A 9,823-nucleotide genomic window follows, 5' to 3' on the forward strand; every position below is an offset into this window, starting at 1 on the left:
AAATGGGCGCCCACTCTTAGGAGTGTTATTAAAAGTCTCATTTTCACTATGTTTTTGTTTTCTAGTCCATCATTTGAAATTTGGATAGGTGAACCATTTCTCACAATTTGGAGATGCATCTGAGACTTCTGTACCTGTGCAGAGGGAAAGCCTGGTTTAAGGGGAGGTGCCCCACCCGATTTTGTGTGGCCTCTTGGCCTGAGCCCCATCTCTTCATGGATGCTATATAATAGGCCCAAGACTGCTTTTCTTTGGAAGATGGTAAAAATGACACAAGGGGGATATACGCCAGGCAACCAGGTAAGCCACACGCATGGGCCAAAATGGTCAATTGGACCAAGTGTCATTTTGGTGGTTAAGTGTCCTCGGAGGTTGGGTGCATGGGAAATGTCTGGGAATTAAAGTGAATGGGGAGTTCTGGTTTGCAGTTCCCTTGTATGATCTTGGAGGCTGATACAAAGGAAATGGCTGGAGAGGGACAAAGCAGACCTCGGGGTTTGCACGAAAGGTCACAAAAGACCTGCCGAGGATGGGAATAGAGATTCTAGGCCCAGGGAATGCATTCCCCAAAACAGTGCATTGGAAGAGTGCTGAGGTTCTGGGGAGGGGCAGGCGCTTTTTTTTTTTTTTTTTTTTTTTTTTTTTTTTTTTTTAAAAAGCACCTGCTCTGCTGTGGTGCTTTTTTAAAGCGGGGCATTCTGTGGGCTGTGCGCGCTTGTAAATATGTGTATGAGAGTGTTTCTGTTGATGTTTGGATCAATCTGTTTAAAGATGAGGCACTTCCCACACTGCTGGGGGCCCAGCTGCTTGTGGACAGACTGGACATGTGGCAGGGATTGCAGGAGCTCTAAGGCATCAGCGCCAGAAACTCAGGGTTTGAACTTTGAGAGGCTTTTTGTCCATGCGTCTGTAATGTAACTTTGGTTACTGATGTTCTTTGCCAGCTTAGTTTGCTCTTCGCTGTTTTATAAACATAGGGAATCCTCTGTCTCTGCTCTTTGTGGACTTTGCCACTCAGAACCAAAGGTCATTTTGCTGTGCTGGGTTAAGATTCTAAGATTCTAAGGCTAATTTGAAAGTGTAAAATTTGTGAAGGGTGCATATGTGTTAACCCAGGGAAGTTTAAACAAAGGCCAGACCACTAGCTAAAGTTGTAGCCTGCCTGTAGCTAACAAACCATGATCTCCCAACCTGAGGAAAAATGGGAGGGGGAAGAGGAAAAAAGAGCAGTTTTACTCTGAAAAAATGGCTTTTAGGTTTTAAAGTGGCAGAATGAGAGGCGGCCCTTGCCAAACACATGCAGGCACCTGGGGATGGGGCAGGGCGGAGAAATTTGCCGAGCCCTGCCCAGAAACGCGTATGTTAAAACTCTAGTACGCAGTTGGTACACAGTGTCGGTAGTGCCAGAACAGGGTGGTTTGTGCCTGCTTGTGACGTCACAAACCCGGGCAGCCTAGCGAAGCAGAACTGAGGCTGGCTATGGGGCAGTCACAGCGTGGTTGCTTTTGCACCCATGGGGGCATGGTGGCAAGGGAATGGGCAGGTGGTAGGCGTGTCCTCCCAGCGTTTCTCCGCAAAGAATAACAGTCCAAAAGCATATTGTATGTGTCTGTGCTTCTGTGGCATTACTAGAATATTACAATTTATTAGCAAGATTGAAAAGGATTAATTCTGTGGTCTGGACCAAATTTTTAATGTTAGTTTAAATTTGATAATCTTCAGATTGAGTATATTTTGGCAGCTCTTCTGAGTGTACGCTCTCAAGAATTTAACTGAGAGCCCTAGCTGGCTTGGCTCAGTGGATAGAGCATCAGCCTGTGGACTGAAAGGTCCCAGGTTCGATTCAGGTCAAGGGCACATGCCTGGGTTGCGGGCTCGATCCCCAGTAGGGGGCATGCAGGAGGCAGCCAGTCAATGATTCTCATCATTGATATTTCCATCTCTCTCTCCCTCTCCCTTCCTCCCTGAAATCAATAAAAATATATATATATAAAAAGAATTTAACTGAGAGACAACATTGTGACACCCCGAGGGCCCTTGGGTGGCACAAAGATCTATTTCTTCTTCCTAAAAAGAAATATTTTTTAACTAAATTAGTCTGATTCAATGTACTTGAAATTGCAAGAGGAAGCTCTTTCAAATAAAAATTAATAACAACGTTCTATTTAGATACATATACTTTGAATGTTATAGAAGTTTCAGTCTGCTTCAGAAAAGAACATACACAGATTCAGAGCCAAGGCCAAAAGGAAGCTTTTAGAAATAGCACATATCCAGTCAGGGACATAGGGCAAGTGCGATAATTCTCTGTGTCTGCCAGTGCACTCTGGGTGCTTTGCGTTTCATTTATTGGGATTTATAAATTGTTTTCAAAGTTTAATACACCTCCTGTAATAAGCCATGTGCTATATACAAATTGTATGTTGTACTAGAAGGTTGTTGTCTCAGAATATTATAAAGCAAAGGTTTTATCAATTGCATTTTAAACAAATCTATAACCTGCCCCTTTTGAATTTTGTCATTGGTCAGCCATTGCCTTACTTTGGTGCATTTAAGTCTTTAGAAAAACCCATGGGAAGGACTCTGGCTTACTCTAAACTGCAGGCTTCTAAGCAGGTCATATGTTTGAACTAAAAGGGGTTTATAGAACTTCAGGGAATTATTAAAAGTATATGTAGAAGGTGGTACCCCCTCCAGCATACCTGACTGAAATAAATGGATAAGCACTAAATATTCAGGGGTAAATTCTAAGCTTAAAAAAGGGGAAATAAAAATCTCTTCCACCAATATTCATCATTAATAAAAACTACATGAAATACTTTGTTCCCTGTAAAGTCAACTAGCATGTCCCTCTCCCAGGCACTTCGGGGGAGCAACCAAATTGCCTGGTTTAAAGGAAAGTGAAACCCCTGAGGTGGCATTTTTAAGGTTTGGAAGTAAAACAGCATAAATTAAGGTTCAGTTAAAACTAAGAGTCAAGCCGGTGAGCAAGGAATTTAAATCCTTTCCCCCAAATCAGGCAGAGGATGAATCCTTTAATGATGAGGGCATACTGTACAAGGGGTGGGCTCGGAGCTGTTTATACTTCCCCCAGATCCTTGGACATTGGCCAAACCAGGGTTCAGGCTACTGTGTAAACTCTCTTAAGTCCTCAGCCCAGAGTATACCCTCGGAAATTCCGTTCAGCAGGCACTCCAACCCACCCAGTTCAGTGGGTAATTCAAACACTTCACAGCCACTCACGCCCTTTCTAATCACAGACAAGGGGCCTGAGAGCAAGACACGGGGTATGCAGGCCTCCTCCACGAGAGAGGGAGGCAGGAGGTGGCCTCTGCGCAGCGGGTTGTCACCGCGGTAGTGAGTGCAGTTGTGGATCCACCCTGCGGCCTTGTTTGTGATTGCACACGGCAAGGTGCCCCTCACTCCTAGTTTGAGAGTGGGGACACCCTTCAGCCTTGGCAGGTGAGGGACGCCTCACTGGCAAGGACATCTTTCTAAGCACAATGGATACAGGAGACATCCTGTGTGTTTCTTTTTCTTCTTCTTTTTTTCAGATGGGAAGTGTGTTCTCTACACGACAAAAAGACAGTCTGTTAGGATGTATCCTCAAGAACTGGGATAAGTTTGACCCACAAACCTTAAAGAAGAAACGCCTAATTTTTTTCTGCCCTTAGGTTTGGCCTCAATACCAACTAGAGAATAGTGAAAACTGGCCCATAGAGGGAAGATTTAATTATAATGCCATCCTACAATTAGATATTTTTGTAGGAAAAATAGGAAATGGTCAGAAGTCCCATATGTTCAAACTATCTTTACCCTAAGGAACAAGCCAGATTTATTCAAGAATGTAAACTAAATCCCTCGCTCCTGGCAATGACAACCCAAGTCCACTGAGGGAGAGGGCACAGACTGCGCCCCCGCCAGGGCTGAGCCAACCTTAGCTTGCCCCAAGACAGATGAAGCATCTGGCCGTACTTTAGCCCAGATCCCCTTCTTACCCCAGGACATGAGACAAATTAAAAGCGACCTAGGAAAGCTCAGAAGACCCTGACAAATATATTGAGGTCTTCCAAAACCTCATTCAAGTATTTGTCTCTTATAAAGAGACATCATGCTCATATTAAACCTGACCTCTCAGCCACTGAAAAGCAAAACATACTAGAAAAAGCCAGAGAATTTGGGAATGACCATTTTCTTATTTATGCTGGGGGAATAGAGGACTCTGAGGAAAGAAACAGGAATTTCTTAACAGGACAAGAGGCAGTTCTCCCCCGTGGACCCTCAATGGAATCCCAAAACTGAGAGGTGGAAAATAAAGCACTGCCAGTTCTGTGTTACAGAAGGCCTCAAATGTAGTAAAACAAAGCCTGTCAACTACTCTAAAACTAACCACCATTAATCAAGGGGCTGACGACGAAAACCCCTTGGCCTTTTTGGAAGGCTCAGGGAGGCATTGGCTAAGCGTACCAACATTACCCCAGATTCAGAATTGGGACAACTAATTTCAAAAAGGGAAAATAAAAAATCTCTTCCACCAATATTCATAATTAATAAAAACATCATTTATCACCCAAGCTGTTCCAGACATCAGGAGAAAATTGCAGAAATTGGCTATTAGTCCTGAGAATACTTTAGAGAATCTCCTGAAGATTGCCACCTCTGTGTTCCATAACAGAGGCCAGGAGGAGGAAAAAGAGGAGAGACCAGGCTAAGGCTACAGAAATAGAGACGATCACAATAGCCGTGCTTGGGAGAGTAGGAGCCCCTAGTCAGAGCCCGGAGGCGAACCGTCAGTCCGGTCACTTGTCACAAGTGTGGCCAAGTTGGACAATGCGCCAGAATTTCCCCAAGAGGCATATTAGACCCCCTGAAGCCCTGTTCTGTCTGCCAAGGAAACCACTGGAAGTTGGACTGCCCCCGGAGATGGAGGTCCCTTGGGGCGGGACTGGCGACCCAGCTGGCCCAATAGGACTGACGGGGCCCTGTGTCTCCCAACCCGGCTCATCAGAGGACTGCCACCTCCCCCCAGGAGCCCCGGGTAAGCCTGACACTGGGGGACAAGGAAATTAATTTCCTCCCCGATGCTGGAGCCACCTTCTCTGTACTTCTCTCCCAAACTCTGGTAAATCATCCTCAGAGGCTGTAGCCATTACAGGCAGGTCTGGGAAGCCAAGAAAGATCTTTTTCTCAGCCTTTAGGGCACAGCTGGGGTAACTTGTTCCTTTCCCATCCTTCCTGACCCTGCAAAAAGCCTCACATTCACATCAGAAACACTATCCTCTCAACCCTGAGGCTCTAGAGGTCTAGAACAGCTGTGGGCAAACTACGGCCCGCGGGCCGGATCTGGCTGTTCTATCCGGTTCTCTTGCTCTCCCCTCCGCTCCTTTACTTTGAATTTATATTAGTTCACACAAACACTCCATCCATGCTTTTGTTCCGGCCCCTCCGGTCCAGTTTAAGAACCCATTGTGGCCCTCGAGTCAAAAAGTTTGCCCACCCCTGGTCTAGAAGGACCCAATATTCTAATAGACCATCTGTTTTAGAAGCCCAAGGTTTGTTGAAACCTTGTCATAGTCCTTACAGTATCCTCATCTTAGGGGTACAAGAGCCTAATGGAGGGGGAGGACTAGTTCAGGACTAGTAACTAGTAAATAAGGCAGTGATTCCTATCCAGCCAATGTCTCTAACCCTTATACTTTACTTGCCCAGACTCCAGAGGACACAGAGTGGTTTATAGTAACTCATAGTCCCTGTTTGCCTTAAAAGATCCCAATAATCAAAGCCATCAGCTAACATGGACAATACTGCCCCAAGATTTTCGGGAATAGCTCTCATTTATTTGGGCAGGCCTTTAAACAACCCAAAAGGGCTTTTTACAGGCACTGGCTTCAAGTCTCCCCACAGGTCAGCAGCATCGACTCCTAGATCTGTCTGACTCAAGTGAGCCCTGAATGCCAGCACAGGAGGAGGACGAAGCTGCATTGCCACCAACTGAATCACAAGATTTCTACTCATGTGAGCCTCTAAAGGACCTGAAACTTCTCTCTTGAAGGGATCCTGAAGAGTTAATAAGTGCCAGATAAGTAACATACTCTGGTATTTCTAGATAATCAGTGTTTTTATCTTTTTAATAATTCTTATTCTGTCTTTTTATAAGTGTCACCTGAACCCTAGGCTGGTACCTGGAGGAGACCCTCTCTGCCCTTGCTGGGACCCAGAAACCATAAGATGCTCCTACTTATAACCCTTTTTCTGTATCTCTGGCATAGCAACTTTCTCAACCATACTGGCTCCCCAAATCCCTAACTACTAAGTATGTTATAAGCAGCCCAATTCAGGGTCAAATAATCTCAATTGGAGATATATATATATATATATATATATGTATATATATATATATATATACACACACACACATACACACACATATATATACACACACACACACTAGAGGCCTGGTGCATGAAATTTATGCACTGGGGGTGGGTGTCCCTCAGCCCAGCCTGCACCCTCTCGCAGTCTGGGACCCTTCAGGGGATGTCCACCTGCCGGCTTAGGCCCACTCCCAGGAATGGGCCTAAGCCGACAGTTGGAAATCCCTCTCGCAGTCCAGAACCACTCGCTCCTTACTGCCCACCTGCTCACTTGTCCTTACCACTGCTGAGAAACTTGGACTCCTTCCTCTGCGGTCACAACTGTCACACGCCAGGCCGTCACTCAGAAATATCTTGGTATCGGCCAACTTATGGAATTCTCCCTTCTCTCCGTTGTCCTGAGCCGGACTCCGGACGTTGACTGCGGCATTCTCTTGGTCATCATTTTTTCCCCCCCAAAAAATGTTACAAAGTTTATATGAATACTAGAGGCCTGGGGCATGAAATTCGTGCACGGGGGTGTGTGTCCCTCAGCCCAGCCTGCACCCTCTCCAATCTGGGACCCCTTGAGGGATGTCCAACTGCCCATTTAGGCCTGATCCTACCTAAATGGGCAGTTGGACATCCCTCTCACAACCCAGGACTGCTGGCTCCCAACTGCTCGCCTGCCTGCCTTCCTGATTGCCCCTAACTGCTTCTGCCTGCCAGCCTGATGACCACCTAACCATTCCCCCTGCCAGCCTGATTGATGTCTAACTGTTCCCATGCCAGCCCGATTGCCCCTAACTGCCCTCCCCTGCCGGCCTGGTCCCCCCCAACTGCCCTCCCCTGCTAACCCAGTCACCCCTAACTGCCATCCCCTGCCAGCCTCATTGCCCCTAACTGCTCTCCCCTGCTGGTCTGGTCCCCCCCCAAACTGCCCTCCCCTGAAGGCCTGGGTCTCCCCAAAACTGCCCTCCCCAGCAGGCCTGGTCCCCCCCAACTGCCCTCCCCTGCAGGCCTGGTCCCCCCCAACTCCTCTCCCCTGCAGGCCTGGGTCCCCCTCAACTGCTCTTCCCTGCAGCCCTGGTTGCCCCCAACTTCTCTCCTCTGCCAGCCTGGTCACCCCTAATGCCCTCCCCTGCAGGCTTGATTGCCCCCAACTGCCTTCCCTTGCAGGCCTGGTCCCCCCGCAACTGCTCTTCCCTGCAGGCCTGGGTCCCCCAAACTGCTCTTCCCTGTAGGCCCGGTCACCCCCAACTTCCCTCCCCTGCAGGCCTGGACCCCCCAATTGCCGTCCCCTGCTGGCCATCTTGTGGCAGCCATCTTGTGTCCACATGGGGGCAGCCATATTGTGTGTTGGAGTGACAGTCAATTTGCATATTACTCTTTTATTAGATAGGATAACATACAAAGATGCAGCCTCCTTTGTAGGAACAGGGAGGAAGGGGTGGTTAAGTAAGGCACACGGAGCTGCAGCAGCAAGCACCAGCTGTGGGGAGGGCCAAGGGGGAGAAGAGGTTGGTACTGGGGCTGAGGGCCTAGAGCCGTTGTTAGAAGAAGGGATCCCCTCTGAGTGCCACGTTCTGAGGGTGAACTAATTGGTCAAGCTGAGGCAGAGGTGGGTGGCCATATCAGCCATCTTTGGTGCTGTTTACCCTTTCCCACCCCAGCTCTGTTGTAAAACCCCAGAGCCCTGGATTCCAAAGGCCCCATCCAGAGCAGAGGCCCTGGAAGGGGATGAGAGGAAGGGAGTAGGGCAAGTTTGAAAGCCAATATGCCTGTGTGCTGAGGGATGGTCAGAGACAGTGGTGAGAGGTAGCCGGGGAAGGGCTCTCATACATACCCTTCTGTGGGGGCCGCAGGTGAAGGAGGCCAGGGGAACAGGGTAGGGATGGGCACCATGGCCCCAGCCTCTTAGGCATCCCTGTCTGTCCGCTGCAGTGTACCTGGAGGAAAGGGGCTGCCTCTGAGTAGGGGCCAGGCCAGGCCAGGTGACCATCTTGAGTTCTGGCTGAGGTGATGGTCTTCACCCTGAGATGTCATCTAACTGGTGATGGCAGAGGGCCCAGTGCCTCCTCGCTTCTCAAAGAACATGTGGTCAATGAGGAATGTGGCTCCCAGCAGTACAGCCTTCACTGTCATGTCCAGATCCAGGGGAACTGCAAGCCAAAGCCATCTGCATCCGGGAGGGCTTCTTGGAGCAGCCCCCCGCCCCCAACAAACACATTGCTTGCTGATGCGGCCCACACTACGGGACTCATCCGGAGTCTTCACCTCAAAGTTGGTGTCTGTGACACAGCCACAGGTCCAGCAGGGCCCCACCACTCACAGGATCGTATGGTGATTGGCATCTTGAATGGGGAACTTGGGAAGGAAGGGATGTCAGGTTTGCAGCACATGGCCAATGGTGGTGCCTCGTGGTGACTGTACTTCCATCTCTCGGTCCCCGGAGTCCACCAGATGGACAGGAAGGGACTGGTGGCCCTGCAGTTGCTCTCTTCAGCCGCCTGATCCTGGGCTGTCCACCCCTGAGCGCAGTTCCTATCGGTTACTTGTCTCCCAGCCTAGGAGTGTTTCCACTCACGCAGCCCTCTGGTGAATCAGGATCTGATCCATCGGCACAAAAATTCGAGGCCAGAAGGCACCCTGGGCAGTGGCAAGTGGTGGGCAGCAGGCCTGGCAGCAGGCCCCAGAGCACTGGGGCCGGGCGAGGGGAAGAGAGCGAAGCTGGGTGCAGGGGCAGGCATGTGGGCGGGCACTGGTGCTGGTCCAGGCCCAGGATGCTGCACCTGCTCCGGGTACCCAGCTGTCACAAGGTAGGGAGGAGGGGGCGAAGGGGTGTAGACTGTGGGGGGCAAGTATCCTGCCATAGGAGAGGGATGAGGGTTCGCAGGTTGTCGCTATACCAGAAGCTTAATTGTAGAAGTGGAGGCAAGCTCGGGGACAGCCCGGCAGACCCAGACAGACACAAAGACGAACAGGCAAACACGGAGAGGCAGCTGCACCAGGCGCCCGCCCAGGGTCTCTCGGGCGGCACCTCTGACTGGGGGAGAAACCGAAAGTGTCAGCGGGCGGGGCAGAGTACCTGGGACCCTGGATTCCCTCTGGGGTTTGCAGAACCGCCCCCTCCCTTTGTTCTCCCATTCTCTGTGGAGGTGGCTGTTGGCAGATGGCAGGACAGATGGATCCGCGATCAAACTGACTGCCCGACCTCCAGGGAGGTTTCCTGACCCCTCTGTGTCCCCCGCTCACTTGAAGCCCCTAAAATAGTCGGAGTGCCCAGCGCTCGGAGACTCCCGTGAGCTCGTGGAGGTGGGCCCTTGGTCATCGGTTTTTATTTTTTTACTACATTTCTTCCATGTGCAGTGATCACACTTTGTTTGGAGCGGGGTGGGCTCGAGTGACCTTGTGGAGCATCTAGGGAGGGGAAGCAGCCGCAGTGCCCGAGGCCAAGTTCCAGGAGGCCG

At 49.8% G+C, this 9,823-nt stretch overlaps 1 pseudogene across 1 annotated transcript; it reads right to left on the bottom strand.

Moving 5' to 3' along the window:
* Positions 1–8,399: 8,399 nt before the first annotated feature.
* On the bottom strand, positions 8,400–9,226 carry LOC308248581 (phospholipid scramblase 3-like; annotated as a pseudogene). The gene is made up of 2 exons: positions 8,946–9,226; positions 8,400–8,831 (listed from the first exon to the last, which is right to left on the bottom strand). The product of its transcript is annotated as a phospholipid scramblase 3-like (transcript).
* Positions 9,227–9,823: the final 597 nt, after the last annotated feature.

This window comes from Plecotus auritus, assembly GCF_963455305.1.
Source record: "Plecotus auritus genome assembly, chromosome: 5".
Lineage (NCBI taxonomy): Eukaryota > Metazoa > Chordata > Mammalia > Chiroptera > Vespertilionidae > Plecotus > Plecotus auritus.